The 16,072-nt window shown below is 45.7% G+C and overlaps 1 protein-coding gene and 1 long non-coding RNA gene across 2 annotated transcripts in view; one reads left to right on the top strand and one right to left on the bottom strand.

Annotated features, from left to right (window-relative positions):
* ATP6V1B1 (ATPase H+ transporting V1 subunit B1) overlaps positions 1 to 16,072 on the top strand; it is a 220,911-nt gene that overhangs the window by 129,949 nt on the left and 74,890 nt on the right. The gene's annotated exons all lie outside the window — the stretch shown is intronic.
* On the bottom strand, positions 4,255 to 15,725 carry LOC138296242 (uncharacterized). Its single transcript, XR_011203793.1, has 3 exons — positions 15,610 to 15,725; positions 5,406 to 5,787; positions 4,255 to 4,687 (listed from the first exon to the last, which is right to left on the bottom strand). It is a non-coding gene; the product is annotated as an uncharacterized lncRNA (long non-coding RNA).

Below are 16,072 nucleotides of genomic sequence, written 5' to 3'. Positions count from 1 at the left end.
TCGCCTATTTCAAGGCACTTTTCTGGACTGTTGATACATCAAGGGTTTGTGGGCTTTAAGTGCTTAAGCCAATTGTTGATGTTTACATTATCTGTCAGCTAATTTTATAACCGAACCACTGTTTCTTTTTATATTGAATGATGGGGGTTTTCCCTGATTCCACTTTGCGTGTAGCTTTTCATTTTCTTGCAGAAATATATGTAACTCAGTGTCATATATCAATTCATGTTGGAATGTAATTTATTTTTGAGAAAATAAGAAAAAAAAGTTTTATAAATATATGATCAGTGAAAAGTGTAGCCGACATGATTTTCTCAGGCTTGTCAGTTTCATATCTATTTCAAGGCAAGTGTTAGAGCTGAATAAGGGTAATTGTGATGACTATTAATATGCAAGTGCACCGAGTGATCTTTGTAATCATAGTATCAACTGCACATTATCAACTGTAAAACAACCATAAACCCAACTTCAAAATGTCCAGATTCCTAAAACACCAGCTCCTGCTGACCAAAGGTACTGACAGAATGATCAGGCTAAAACACTGTCAGGCACAAGGAAAATAAGCCAGCCAAACACAAATGCTGGCGTTTACACAGAAGGAGAAATGGGGTACAGTGGCTTAACATGTCTAAAAAGAAAGTGACTGAGGCAACCATGAATCCTACTGCATCATTCCGACTGAGGACAGAAAGTCCAAACAGGGTCTAGCTGCTGACTGTAGCAGTCAGTCTTAAGAAGGCAAGCCTCACATTGTAAGAGGTCAGGCGAAGAGAAGAGACATGAGTTATTCTGCGACGGTTGACTGATGTCCACCCAGGCCAAAGTGATGAACCAATGGTAACCGATTTGACATTCTGTAACAGTAATATAGGCGTCTGTTGTGAATTCTCCATGCACAATTATATGATATATGAAATTACACATGAGGAGATGGCTCTACTTACTGAAAAAGTCTAATTAGCAAATGCTTCACAGAATATGACAATGCAGGCTCCAGGCACACTTTTGAAAAATGTTGTCAATTCCCTAAAGCTATAAGTCAGTGCCCATGCAAGGATACAGCCCTGTGAGTGCGGATTTACAACTTCCTTTTCTGAATTCGGCTCTTGGTGTCCTGAGCACTGTGTAAATAAAGAAAACAGTTTGCTTCTTCCTCACGAAAAGAGTTTCCCCTGCTCTTGGAATGTTGCTTATGATAATCTAATGATGCCTATTTACTAAAGGGCACTTTGTTCCTGTACCTTTGCTCTTAACACCTTGAAACACCACAGAGGCCTCTGTATGTGGTTCTACACTGTTGGTGGCCTCAAATAAAATCAGGAGGATGAAGAGAAAATCCAGATCATCCTCTACTCTTGTTCTAGTACATCCGTGCAGGACAGGTGTTAAAAAAAGGTCTTCTTGTAACCGATAAGGTATTCCTGATAATTCACCTGTGCCTCAGTAGATCCATTCTGCGATGGAGTGCGTTGTACATGCTGCCACACCATGATGCTCCAAGACTTCAGCGATCTTCTCATTAACATCAGACAGAAGATCAGAAAGAATATTTTAAGACCTCATCAGGTCGAGCATAAATTTAGATTTTAGGATCCTACCAAGCCTTCTTAATCCAGTAGTTGGCAGATCCTGGGGCTTCCATGGGCAGTCACTGTGAATCCTGTAGCCATGTTTCATCTGCTAGTGGCCGCCTTCACTCCCTCTTTTCAGTCCTGCTACTCACTCAGTAAAAGACAAGTCATGGCCAGAACAGTCTGCTAAATATTATTTATATACCTTGAAACCATATATATCACTGACTGAACCCTCAGTTGGTAATCCATCCTAGCCCAGGCCAGACAAAGCAGTGCTTGAAATTCGAAAGGATCTCTGTGAGATTATTCAGACTTGACCCAGCTACTCTCTCCCTTACTGGAACAAAAGGTGAGATCCCCAACTCTGACACAGGTGTCATTCTCATGGCCCACAACATCTCCCTTACTGCTTTCTTCCATCCTAAACCACCCATCAGTGCCAAATGTAACTGATCTTCAACTACCCACTTTAAGAGCTCCACTAAGTCATTACTTCTGGGGTGATATAGCAACCTTGTTTTTTGTTTGACCCTAACAGATCTCAGGTACTTTGCATTTCCAACTACACCAAATGTGTCCTGTTGTCCGCAACTATTTCCTCTGGATATCCTTCCTTATTGAAAACATTTTCCAGAAATTCTGTCTTACTACTCTAGTACTGATGTTCTCACCAAACTGATATACAACCATTTGGACACAAAATGAACAATTATTATAGATATTTCGTGTTTCTCCTAAGACACCATGGGGACCAATGATGTAAATCGCAAGATTCTTGATGCAGTTCGATTTGCCAACAGCCTGAAGACATATCCAGAGAAGTAACCAGGGGGGTGGAATTCCTATAGCCCGACGCCCAGGACATATTGTGTGGGGTCAAGGACAACACGTTTTCAAGTTTATTTTGTCCTTGGGATAAGTAGGCCCAATCCCCTGCAGCACAGTCTCTTTGGCTGCCAATTTAAAGTACTGCATTACAAAGCAGGGAAAGGAATTGCCTGCATTAGAGCTATTATTTGTGTCAGTATGTTAATGCTGTTTGAACTCATGTTTATCGTTCATTAATGCAAAGCCTTTACTATTAGGGTGAGTGTTCTAAAATAATGTTGTAAGCTCGGACTGCACTACTGACAGTGGTTCCAGTAAAAAAATGTGTGCACACGTTTGAAAAGTTTAAAATATGAGGCTATGTATAATGCTCTCAGAATGCTCTCTGATTAAATGCAAATATTTCCAGAAGCTTGAAGGGAAGATTTATTTTTGCTTTCAAAATAAAATGTTCTCAAATAAATGCACTTGGGGGAAAAAAAACGTTTAGCTGAACTACGCTGACATTTTAGGGACCATTTCTTTGAAGCATCATTTAATGAAATGTGTTTATGCATGCCAATATTTCCAAAAAATATTCATAAAGGAAAGTCAGTGTAGCTAGGTTCAACAAGATTATGGGAACCATGAATATAACCAAACATTGGCAAAGGCAATAGGTCTGATGTTGGTGGTCAGTCTTTTGGTTTTGGCAATGTGTGTCTGTTTTGACATGACTTTTGTAAAACTTTATTGTTGTGGGAGCTGCTCACTATAGTAGCAAATATTAGCAACAGCAAAAATATTTTTTGGTTGCAAAAAGCACACATTGCCACAGCAGTTCCTGGCACTAAACAAAACTATTTTGTGTGCCGATATGCTCTTTGTGAAAGAGCAGATTGCGATCATTGTAATGTAGTGTCACATGGATTTGTAGAGCGTGGAACTTGTCATGTGTGAGTGTATCCAGGCTGTTAGAGATGAAGGGCCAGATTTAGCAAATAAAAAATTTGCGACTCGGAATTTGCGAGTTGGTGCGACTCGCAAAATGCGAGTCGCAAATCGGAATGCAGGAAAAAAAACAGTGCCGAAATTGCGACTCGTACCCGGACTCGCAACGCAGTGTGCGAGTCCGCCGATTGCGAGGTCGCTTTTTGCGACTGAGCAAAAAACGAACTCGCAATTAGCGAGTGGATGTCGCAAATTGCGATTAGCCTGTTAATTGATTACAGGTGCAGCAGAACACTCCAGAAACCACTCCAGAACAATCTGGAAACACTTCCTGGCACATGATGATGACATCACAGCCAGGAAGTTTACAAATACACCTGGGAGGAGGGAGGACCACACCCTTTTATAACTGCTGAACTACACACAGGACAAACAGCAGCTGCCATGGAAGGAACTCCAAGGAAGAGGAAGCTGAAGTTCTCTGAGAGGGAGCTGGAGGTGCTGACAGACGAATGCTGTCAGCACTATGATGACTTGTTTGGAAAATCAGCCCTCAATGTTGCTGAAGCCACCAAGAAACAGCTGTGGCAGGACATCCAGGGCAAGATAAATTCCCTGGGGGTGAGCCATAGGACCATAGATGACATAAAAAAAAGGTGGTATGACCTCCGCTCCCGGACCAAGGAGAGGGTGACTGAAAGGCTCCGGGAGATGAGAGGCACAGGAGGGGGACCATCGTCTGTGCCACCACCCACACCCCTGGAAGAAAGGGTGGAGGAAACCTTGGAGCAGGAGGCAGTTTCTGGATTTGGGGACCTGGACACCTCAGAGCCCAGCACATCAACCGGTGAGTACCATGTGACATGCCTGTACCCCTATCAATGCCATACCCCCACCCACCATGTACACAGGGGCATGCACAACCAAGATAGCTCCATTTCAGGGTAGCAAACGCCAGAATGATGCATTATGGGAAATGTAGTCAAGTAGGCAGTTCATAGGCAAATGTTTATTAGGAAGTGTGCAACAGATAGTAGACACTGACAGTCTGTTCCCCATGTCCCACAGGTCTCCAACAAGACACCACCACTACTCCAATCAGCCAGCCCCATGAGGACACTTCAGGACCCGCCAGCACTCCCACCTGCACGGTCAGCAGCATCCCTGCAGTATCCACACCTGCTGCAACAGTATCCCAAGAGGCTGCCCCAGCAACAGGCAGGGATGAGACAGTTGAAATCACAGGGCAGCCACCGATGCGCAGGCGTCGCAGGTCCAGGACATCAGGGCTGCAGTCTGCATCCGGGCAACTTCCTCCCAGCACCAGTGAGGCACATCTGCTGCATGGTCAGCGCCTACAAAATCAAATTTTAGGGAGGATTAGTGGTGTGCTGCACCGCTTCGTGCGCAATAACCATGCCAGCATGCAGCACCTGAACTCCAGGATGGACATGATATGTACGAACACTGGGGACCTTGCCCTAGCCATGAGGGAACTGGCAGGAGGACTACTGGCCCAGGCCGAGGGTGGGCGGCGCAGGGACCGTCAGCTCCTGCACAGACTGGACAGGATGGCCACATCCATCGGCAGGCTCGCCATGAACACCACAGGCCTGTCGAGGAGGACAGTTGGGCTGCAGGTGGAAATGGGCCATTTCGCTGGGGATGTGGCTAGGGGCCTGGGACGTCTCACCCACATAATTGACTTGATGGAGGCACGGCATCTGTCCAGGGGCACAGGGGAAACACCCCAGGACAGTGAGGAGGGCTCGACAGTGAGCAGTGTCTCCGCCACTGACAGCAGGGTGCTCAGGAGTAGCAGGCAGAGCACCACGGAAGCACCAGGGACCAGCCAGGCTGGCAGGAGGGGCAGAAGGTCATAGAGATTACCCCGGACCATTAGAAGTGGCACATGACGCCAATGTGTCACATGCCTAGTTTGCATTTTCATGCCCATGGACATTCAGTACTTGTAAATAGTTTCATTTCTGCACTAATAAAATAGTTTTTTTTGTTCCACTTAACAAATTGAGTTTTTGGCAATAGGTGAGTATGGTTGGAGTTGACACGTACCTTCCAAAGTATTGTGTTGCGATGTGTTCCCGTCTCAGTCTGCCTTGATTAGCTATACTCCTATCCCCATGATGGCGATGTGGTTGTTCTTGCTCTTCATCATCAGGATCTGGGTCTGCAGGGGTGAGAGGTAGCCCACGTCGGGTGGTTATGTTGTGGAGGATGGCACATGCAACCACAATTTTGAATGCTGTAATGGGGGTATACTGGAGGGCACCTCCACTGCGGTGGAGGCATCTGAATCTTGCTTTCAGGAGTCCGATGGTGCGCTCTATCATATTCCTGGTCCTCTTATGTGCATTGTTGTATCGCCTCTCACATTCATTCCTGGGTGTTAAAAATTGAGTCATAATCCATGGCCTTAGAGCATATGCACTGTCACCTGTTGGGCACAAAAAGTACACTGTTAGGAAGTCCTGATTGTTGTGCACAGTGACCTGTGTGTATGTCTGCAAGGTGTCTGTAGCTCTACCTAGGAGGTATCCGTCTCCAAATTCCCCACGTTCCAGGCGTTGATGTATCCCACTATGCCTAAACATGTATGAGTCATGTGTACTGCCTGGAAACTTAGCTACAATGTCGGTGATGACATAATGGGCATCACAAACAACCTGAATATTGAGTGAGTGGGTACACTTTCTGTTGCGGAAAATATGTTCCAGATTTGCAGGGGGGCATATTTGAATGTGTGTCCCATCTACACACCCTATGACATGGGGAAAATTGGCAATGCGGTAAAAGTCCAGCTTGGTGCTGTTTATTTCTGCCTCATTCCTTGGTAGGTATATGAAGTGAGACATGTGCGTGACTAAGGCATCTAGGAAGGCCCTGAGGAACCTTGACACTGCACTTTGGGATACCCCACCTGCCACAGCAATGACCCCCTGATAGCTCCCCGAGGCCAAGAGGTGCAGTGAGCATAGCACTTGCACATGCGTAGGGATGGCGCAGCCATGCAGAGTCTGGTGTTCTAGCTGTGGTTTCAGTAATTCAATTAATTCTAGTATGGCTACGCTGCTAAGGCGGTATTTATCGTATATCTCATCCTCAGTTTGCTGAAAAAGAGTCTGCCTTGTTCTATATATCTTCTCCTGTCTGTGGCCCCTCCTCCTCCTCTGCTGGGCGGCGTGGGCTCTCCTCCTCACTGCTATCAGGTATATCTCCGCCATCTTGAGTAACCCAGATGCCTTCTGGGTCTCCTTTTATACTTTGGTAATGGTTACCACCTGCTCTGAGTTAGTGGTAAATGGGACATGCAAACTGGGCTTTTTGCGACTAGTCGCAATTTGCGAGTTGCAATTGCATAAGCTTTGACTCGCAAATTGCGTCTTGCTATTTGCGGGTCGCAAAATGGGGTCGCAACTGATGCGACTCGCTAACGGCTCCCATCGCTTTTTGCAAGTCAGAAATGGGGTTTTTGCATACCATTTCCGAATTTGCACTGTCGCAAATAGCGAATCGGGCCATTTGCGACTCGCAATCTTTTGCTACATCTGGCCCGAAGTCTCTAGTTGGCAGTCGGTTTGCACCCTGCCAAATAGGGACCCTCACTCTAGTCAGGATAAGGGAGATATCTGCTCAGATAAGCTCTGCTCACCCCCTTGGTAGCTTGGTATGAGCAGTCAGGCTTATCTCAGAAGCATTGTGTAAAGCAGTAATAAGTGAAAACACTACAAAAGGACACCACACATGTTTTAGAAAAACAGCCAATATTTATCTGTGTAAAACAAGACCAAAATGATAAAAATCCAACATACAGTGCGAAAGATATGAATTTTGCAAGATTTATTAAAAAATACAGTTCCTTGAAGTCGATAGCTCCACCTGGGGCTTTTCACTGCATTGTGATCAACAAAACCAACAGTTTATGCCGCAGCGTCGCGGACCAGCTATGGTGTCGGGGAGACCCTCAAACAGTACCTTTGAAATTGCAGAACGTCGTGATCCTCGCGGTGATCTCCGGAGAGCGGTGTCGCGGTGTCTGTTCCAGAATCGGTGCATGGGTGGTCGGGCCCTTGAAGTCACATGTGTTGCAGATGGAACTCCGGGCAAGAGTGCTGGCGTGGATGGCGTCTGTGCTGCGGTGCGAAGCGGGACTATGCGACGTGCGGTGCCTATAGGTCATGGTGTTGGCAGCGGCTCGGTGATGGCGTCTAGCGGCGTCGGTGAGACCAGGGCTGCGGTGTGAAGCGGGGCGGTGCGACGTGCGGTGTCACCAGGTCACGGTGCAGGCAGCGTCGTTGTTGTTGCTGAAGCACTGTCGTTGGTAGGCCCAAGCCGGCGGTGCGGGACGGTGCTTTGTGACCCTCTCGAGCGGTGTCCACAGGCCACGGTGCAGGCAGGGATGCCTGGTGACGACACTGGAGTTGATGGTGCTGGCGTTGGTGGACCGGGGCTGTAGTGTGGAATGGAACGATGCGTCGTGTCCCTCATGAGCGGAGTCCACAGGCCACGGTGCAGGCAGCGGCGCTAGTGTCAGCAGGAGCGGCGGCGTCGGAGATGCCCAGGCTGCAGTGTGAGCAGGTAATGCAGGAGTGCGGGGCCCACAAGGCGCGGTGCGAGCAGCGGCTCGGTGAAGGCGACCGATGGCGGCATCGGTGAGACCAGGGTCATGGTGCAAAGCAGGGCGGTGCGGCTCCGTGCGGTGTCGGCAGGTCACGGTGCAGGGCAGCGGCTTCGTTGGCCGCGGCACAGTGGTTTCCCCTCTTGAACAGCACAAAACACACAGTTCCCAGTGCTGCAGGTCGAGGAAACTGAAGTCTTTGGTGTCCCTGAGACTTCCAACAGGAGGCAAGCTCTACTCCAAGCCCTTGTAGAACTTTCTCAAGCAGGACACACAGCAAAGTTCACCGTTTGCACTCTTGTCAGGCAGAAGCAGCAACTGTAGGCCAGTCCAGCAAAGCAACACCACAAAGGGATAGTACTCCTCCTTCAGCTCTTCAGCTCTTCTATTGGGCAGATGTTCCTCTTGATTCCAGAAAGATTCTAAAAGTCTGGGGTTTTGGGTCTACTGCTTATGCCCCTTTCTGCCTTTTAAGTTGGCAAATTTCAAAGCAAAGTCTCACATGTTTTCAAGATCTTTCCTTGTCCAGGCCAGGCCCCAGACACACATCAGGAGGTTGGAGACTGCATTGTATGAGGGCAGGCACAGCCCTTTCAGCTTTGATTGACCACTCCTCCCCTCCCTCTCAGCAGAGATGGTTCATCAGGATATGCAGGCTACACCCCAGCTCCCTTTGTGTCACTGTCTAGAGGAGAGATGTAAACAGCCCAACTGTCAAACTGACCCAGACGGGGAATCCACAAACCAGCAGAGTGACAGAATGGTTTAAGCAAGAAAATGCCTACTTTCTAAAAGTGGCATTTTCAAACTCACAATCCAAAAACCAACTTCACTAAAAGATGTATTTTTAAATTGTGAGTTCAGAGACCCTAAACTCCATATTTCTATCTGCCCTCAAAGGGAATCTTAGCTTTAAAGTTATTTAAAGGCAGCCCCCATGTTAACCTGTGAGTGAGATAGGCCTTGCAACAGTGGAAACCGAATTTGGCAGTATTTAACTGTTAGGACATGTACAACACACCAGTACATGTCCTACCTTTTAAATACACTGCACCCTGCCCATGGGGCTACCTAAGGCCTACCTTAGAGGTGCCTTACATGTAGTAAAATGGAAGGTTTAGTCCTGGCAAGTGGGTACATTTGCCAAGTCCAGTTGGCCATTTAAAACTGCACACACAGGCACTGCAGTGGCAGGTCGGAGCCATGTTTACAGGGCCACTGATGTGGGTGTCACAACCAGTGCTGCTGGCCCACTAGTACCGTTTCATTTACAGGCCCTGGGCACCTCTTGTGCATTTTATTAGGGACTTATTCAGGGGTGTGGAATTTATTAAAATATCTACTTGTCCACGGGACAGGCTGCTTCTCAAATCTACTTGTCCTGTAAAAAGATCTACTTGTCCCTTTGGTGCCATGTAGTGTGGCGCCAAATTATGGCAGCAATCTCATTATGTAAGAGCTCTGATAATAGCCTCTCTGATTATGCCAGGGCTACTACCATAGTAGGGCTTGAATACTTGCAGTTTCAAACCCTACTGTAGCAATTTTCTTATTTTTCCACCTTTCTGCAGATCTGCATACTGGGGCTGGAGGAAGCAGTAAGCAATAGTTCCAGGGCTGGAATGCCTTTGAGTCTGCAAACCTACTAACCTGCACATGTTTTAAAGATTTTCACCAGCTTCTCTCTAATATTTTCCCATAATAAGAAAGGTTGGACATTTACTCCTGACAATGGCAGAATTAGAACTTCTTCCAGGGTTGGGAAGAAAGTGGCTGGAGGGAAAATGAACTTGCAAATGCTCAATAGATTTTCACATGAGAAAATCTACACATGCGTATTTACCCATGCTAAAATACAGTTCACAAATATTTTATAGGGGTACGACATATACCATGGGTGCACTTTTGTGACTTTCTTTAAGAATTTGGGGCCACATGTAGGTAGGTTCAGATTTGCGACCCGCAAATTGCGAGTCGCAAATCCGAATGTAGGATGGTGTCCCTGACACCATCTGTGATTCGCAAGGGCTTCGCAAATGCACACCTCATGAAAAATCATGAGGTGGGTCGCAATTTGCGACCCCCTTGCGAATGGCGGCCTCACAGGGATGGTGGCCTGCTGGAGACAGCAGACCACCATGTCTGTGACTGCTTTTCAATAAAGCAGTTTTTTTTTTTTTTTTGGTAATGCAGCCCGTTTTCCTTAAAGGAAAACGAGATGCATTACAAAAACGAAAAATGAAACTTTTTAGTTTCATTTTTTCAGAGCAGGCAGTGGTCCTGCGGACCACTGCCTGCTCTGAAAAAATGTTTACAGTGACATTCACAATGGGGAAGGGGTCCCAGGGGGACCCCTTCCCTTTTGTGAAAGTGTTAGCACCCATTTGAAATGGGTGCAAACTGCGATTGGCTTATGCCCGCGTTCGCAAAACAATCCTACATTGCACTGCGAGTCGCAATTAGGAAGGGAACACCCCTTCCTAATTGTGAGTCGCAAACCCGTTTCGCGATTCGGTAACCAGGTTACCGAATCGCAAAACTGGGTTTGTGCATCGCAATGTGCTTTTTGCACGCCGCAAACAGCGAAAGTCGCTGTTTGCGACATGCAAAAAGCTACCTACATGTGGGTCTTGGTCCCTAATTAGGTCTGGTGTTAACAAAGACATTTTGTTTTTATTAAACTTCTATTTCTCTCTCTTTCGGCTGGCTTTACTGTGAGTGATCGCATTCTTCTCTTCCACAAGGAGCATATTGGCACACAAAGTAGTTTTGTTCAGTGTCAGGAACAACAGTGGCAATCAGTGACGTAACGAAACTGGAGGGTGCCCCTTTGCAAAGAACATGGAGGAGCCCCCTCTCCAGACTCACTCAGGGCAGGTGCTGTGCTGAAGGGGCCCCCTGGAGGGCGGCTGCGGGGCATTTGATATGCCACTGATGGCAACGTGTGCTTTTAGAGTTCAAAAACGTTTTGGTTTTTTTTTGCCAGTGTTTGTTACAATGTTGAGGGCCTGGTAGCTCCCACAACAATAAAGTGTTACAAAAGCCATGTCAAAACAAGACACGCATTGATGAAACTAAAAGACTTATAAAAATATGTCAGATCAGTTGGCTTTGTCAGTGTTTGTTTATTTTCATGCTTCCCATAATCGTGTTGAAAATGGTTACACTGATTTTCCATTCGAAATATTTTGGGGAAATACTAGCATGCATCAAAACATTTTACTAAATGACACTTCATTTGCATCTAATCAGAGAGCATTCTGGGAGCATTATACTTAGCCTCATAGCCTAAACTTTTCAAACATGTGTATACACGTTTTTTTTTTTGTACTGGAACCAACGTCAGTAGTGAAGTGTGACCTTAAAACATTTATTTACAGCACTCACCCTAATAATGAAGGTTTTCAAATAATGAACCATAAATACAAGTTCGAACAGCATTATCTTTTGGAAACACATTACCTCAACTGCAGAGAGTTCCACTCTCTGTAAACAGGCAGCCAAAGGGTTTGTGCTGCAGAGGGTTGGGCCTACTTGTCCCAAGGACAAAGTGAACATAAAAAAAAAAACTTGTTGCCCTTGATCCCAAACAGTGCGCAGAGACAATAAACCAGCAAAAACAGAGTCCAGTATACCATAAAACAGGAGGTCACAGTGAAGCCAGCCGATAGATAGATAGAATTTCAATGAAACAAAAGGTCTTAGTGAACACCAGACCTAATTAAGGGCCTAATTCTTAAAGAAAGTCGCAAAAGTGCACCCATGGTATATGTCTTTGCATTGGTGCAGATTTGTATATTTTATGAATTCACAAGAATTTGCAGAAGTAGATTAGGAAATTGTAGTCCCAGAACATATTTGTGAACAGTATTTTAGCACAAGCAAATATGCAGGTGAAGATTTGCACATGTGAAAATCTTTTGAGCGTTTACAAGTTCACTATCCCTATAACCACTTTTTTTTCCCAATTCTGGAAGAGGTTCTACTGCGGACCCTTGTGAGTAGTAAATTTCCAAGCTTTCTCAATATGGGAAATGATTAAAGAAGAGCTGGTGAAAACCCTTAAGACATGCAAGTTAATAGGTTTGCACAGACTAAAAAAGGCATTCCAACCTTGGAATTATTGCTTACCGTGACCTCATGCCCTGGTATGTAGATCTCCAGAAAGGTAGCAAAATAAAGAAATTGACGGTATTCAAACCCTTCTATAGTGCAAACCCTGGCATAATCAGACAGGCTATTATCAGAGCTCTAATATAATTAGATTGCTGCCATAATTTGTTGCAGCACTGCCTGGCACGAAGGGACAAGTGGTTTTTTTTTTTGCAGGGCAAGTTCATTTATGAAGCAACTGTCCCGTGGACAAGTAGATATTGTATTAAATTCCACAGCCCTGAGTAAAGGTCTCTGCCCCCTTCAATATCACCAGCATCTCAGATATATTTGGGAGGGCTGTTGATCCAGCCGTACGTTTCAGTTGAGGTCACAAGAGTCAACACACAGTCTTAACGAGATATAATTTTTGTGTGCCGTCACCATGGGGACCAATCATTCCAAGCATTCTATTTCCTCAATAATCCCCCAACCTCACCAGCCTCTCCAACTTCATTTTCAGTTCCCTCCTTTGACCCAGGGCACATTCTGTACCTTGTAAATACACAGTTTAGCTCCCCGTTTCAAGACATTTTTGTGGTAGAGTCCTTTTAACTTCTCTAATTTCCCACTAATAATCGTAGAAAAAAAATTAATCACATGTCTGATGCTCCTTTTACCTCCCCATTGTCTTGCAGCAACTTCCATTTTGATAGAACTTGATACTAGGGGTTGAAATCTAGTATAATATCCAGTTCCCCTTAGTACTTTCATGTCAACATGCTCAAGTCGGCTTTTGCCACCTAAACTACACCCCTTTTCGTCAGTCTCCTCACCATTCAAATTGGCATTGAACTTGCACACCATATTAATCCTTTCCTTGCCATAGGCACAAATTGTGATCTTTGACTCAGTCAAAGTGACTTGAGGAAACTTCCTAATCTGAAGTAACTGACAAACACAGAACTTTTCTGGAGACCGCATTCCATAGAACTCACATACATTGTAACGGAAAATAAGTTAGAAAATAGTTGACCGCCACAATATAAAGTAAACTAAGAAAATATGCAAAGACAATACCCAATAGTTTATCATCATTGTTTATTTTATTCCAGGGGTGAAACCCTCCCTTTGATCCCATCCTGACATACCAAAATAGTCCCTTTCAGTCCATTCCACTACCTCCCACCCAAAATTCATGTTTATGACTTTCTTGGTTATCTTTTCTGATTTAGGGTTATGGATATGTTCACATAATGATGGAATATATGGAATGGAAAGAGTAAGTGTGGGTGCATAGAGAATGAGTAAGGAGCAACATGTGCAAGGTACCACGTGTGCTTGATGTGTGGGATGAGTGTGTTAAAGAGCTAAAGGACTTAAACTCTCTTTTGTTTGCAGATAATCATGTGATTATACTCAGGCTCCAAATTTCTATGGAACAAAAAACCCGTGTTTCATATAGAAGAAATATTTTTAAAACAATTTGACTGAATTAATGTGAAGACTGAGTACATATGGTACGAAGCGCTATATGAAAATGAAGTTACCAATACCAAGGAACTATTCTCTCTAAAACAATAGCTATTGATAATTCCAAAATCCATATTTGGCATTCTGGACACTGAAGGCTTTAAAAAAAAAAAAAGGCCTGAGGCACTATTAAATGTTCGTGGAAAAAATATGAAATATTTGTTAGGCACTCTAGTGGCAATGACAGCCTGTTTTAGCAGTCTGAGTCTGACGGACCGTCCCCTGTCAGGTTGGTTTCTTTGTTTGTTTGTAACTTCTCATATTGTGCCTTTTTGTTCTTGCTTTACCTGGTACGCTTATTAGCAGTTGAGGCTGGAGAAGTAAGCATCCTGGGACTGCCGCGTGCACTGACCTTTCATGGTGCTCGTGAGCATTATTTGCTCTGACAATGACGTTGTGTGCACTTTGTAGAATGCGGGGGGGGGGGCAGACTGAGTTTTACTTTTCTTAGACCAGGTTGCAGAAGCCTAGTAAGGACACTAGGCAAGGAAGGAAAATGGATCCTGCCTAGTGGGTTATCAAAAGACTGTGAAAATTGGGGTGCAGTGGCCCCTCACACTCATGGGCTCTGGTGTCACTATACCTGCTGCACCTTTGATAGCTATGCCTTTGCCAGATCTTTATCTTTTGTTTATGCCACACAGTCAACAGAGCATGTTACATCTTGTTGTAAAGAAAGGTCAACCCTTGGGTGTCAAAGAGGGAGATTATGTGACAAATAATGCTTGAGGGCCTTCTGGAAGGACAACAATGATGGTGTCTCCGGAAGTTGGAGTGGGTGGTGTCCCCCCTGATTCCAAGGAGGTTCAACCATTATGCTTGTTTGGGACTGTCCGGTACCCTGTCGGCCCCCACCCCAGAGAATAGATGACCTAGCCGAGAAGCACCCATCAGAAGGACGTGAGACACACAGGAGCAGACTGGCAAGTCCCTCTCGCAGCCCTGCCCCACGTGACCATGAGCTGGAACGAGGGGCCTGTGAGGGTCTGGAATTTGACACAAAGTGACTTCGAGGGATGCGTTGTATGTGGTATGCGGTGCCCCAGGGACACGTCACTGCTGTAGCATCGTGAGACTATGTGCTCTAGGACCCTTGCTGTCCTGCGCGGACTCAGCAGAAAAATTACATAACTTGCTGGGAGGTGTTAAGGTGTGGTTATTAACGGTTATGTCGTAATCATTGAGGAGTGTGTGATTGTGTGCTGAGGAATAAAGACGTCTGTTATAGAGCTCTGTATGTGGCGTGTTCAATTGGATGCTTCCGGGCTGGGGAGGCCACCACAACTGCAGCCCCCTTGACCTCACACTCACCCCTCACATGCGTTACCAGCCCGGGGACTCTGCTAACAAAAGGGAGCTGGGCGCACCGCCCTCCCTGCAATATCTAAGAGCATCCTGTTCTCTGTGTCCTCCAATAAACTGAAGCGTGCTGGACACCCGCAGCATTACAGGTGTCTGCCGCAGCACAATTTTAGGTACAAATCTGCCTTAATGATTCTACATGAGGAATATGAACAGATGTAGTCAAGAGACCCCGGGCCAGCAGCCAACTCACCCCAAACCTTGGATGCACTCGGCAGACTTGTGGTCGCCAGAATGACTGGATGGAGACAATGGCCCGAGACCCCCGGTTAAGCTTAATGCGTTTCACTAATTTTAACTGTCTTTAAATAGGAGTTTTTGAGTTCAAAGCTTGATATTTAATGCACATCTTTATTGGAATCGTTATGTAAGAGCAACGATTCAACCTGGTACTTAGATGAACTACTCAAAAAGGAACTTTTAACATGATGTCATAACTTTCAATCCCCCATTCATTCATACCACTGGCACACCTTATAAGTTGCTCCTCTCACTCACAGAGAGCCAGCTGAGAATTTAGGCCACCTAGAATTTTAGTACCCTTCATGGGTGCACTGTCTTTAAAAAAAAAAAAAATCTTATTTCTACAAGTTTCAGCCAGCTCCTCTGCTTGCACGATCAATCTCCATAGACCATTTATATTTTTATATTTACCTTCTCAGATACCGGCAGCCAATCAGCTTGCTGCATGTTTCTGAGCAGACTCCCCCCTTTCTGCAGTGATGGCCTTACTTCATGCAGTGCTTTCCAACACGTCTCTGCATCTTCCACCGTCGGGGTCCTCTGTGGCTGAACCAGGACGCTGCAGGGTTAGGATATAACAAGAACAGCGGTCTGCTGCCACCTACCGGTTGACATGTCTGTGCCTTACTGTGTGCGGAAGTCTCCGGGCGGGTGGGAGTGAAGGGGGGAAGAACGCTTCTTAGCAAGGCACAAGTGTAGGACGGGTGTGACCCCGAGGGAGAGGGAGAAGAGGGGGTGTCCCTGCTCTGTGAGTAGGGCAATGCTATCATGGACATCTTCTGCCCCAGCGCCACTGATGTTAGCACTTGTGATACTCATATACTCTATCACCTACGTGTTTACCACCGTCTGGTATCTGGTGCCTTTCACATGC

The sequence above is a fragment of the Pleurodeles waltl genome, chromosome 1_2 (assembly GCF_031143425.1).
Source record: "Pleurodeles waltl isolate 20211129_DDA chromosome 1_2, aPleWal1.hap1.20221129, whole genome shotgun sequence".
NCBI classification, from domain to species: Eukaryota; Metazoa; Chordata; class Amphibia; order Caudata; family Salamandridae; genus Pleurodeles; species Pleurodeles waltl.
This window is presented reverse-complemented; position numbering and strand designations above follow the sequence as displayed.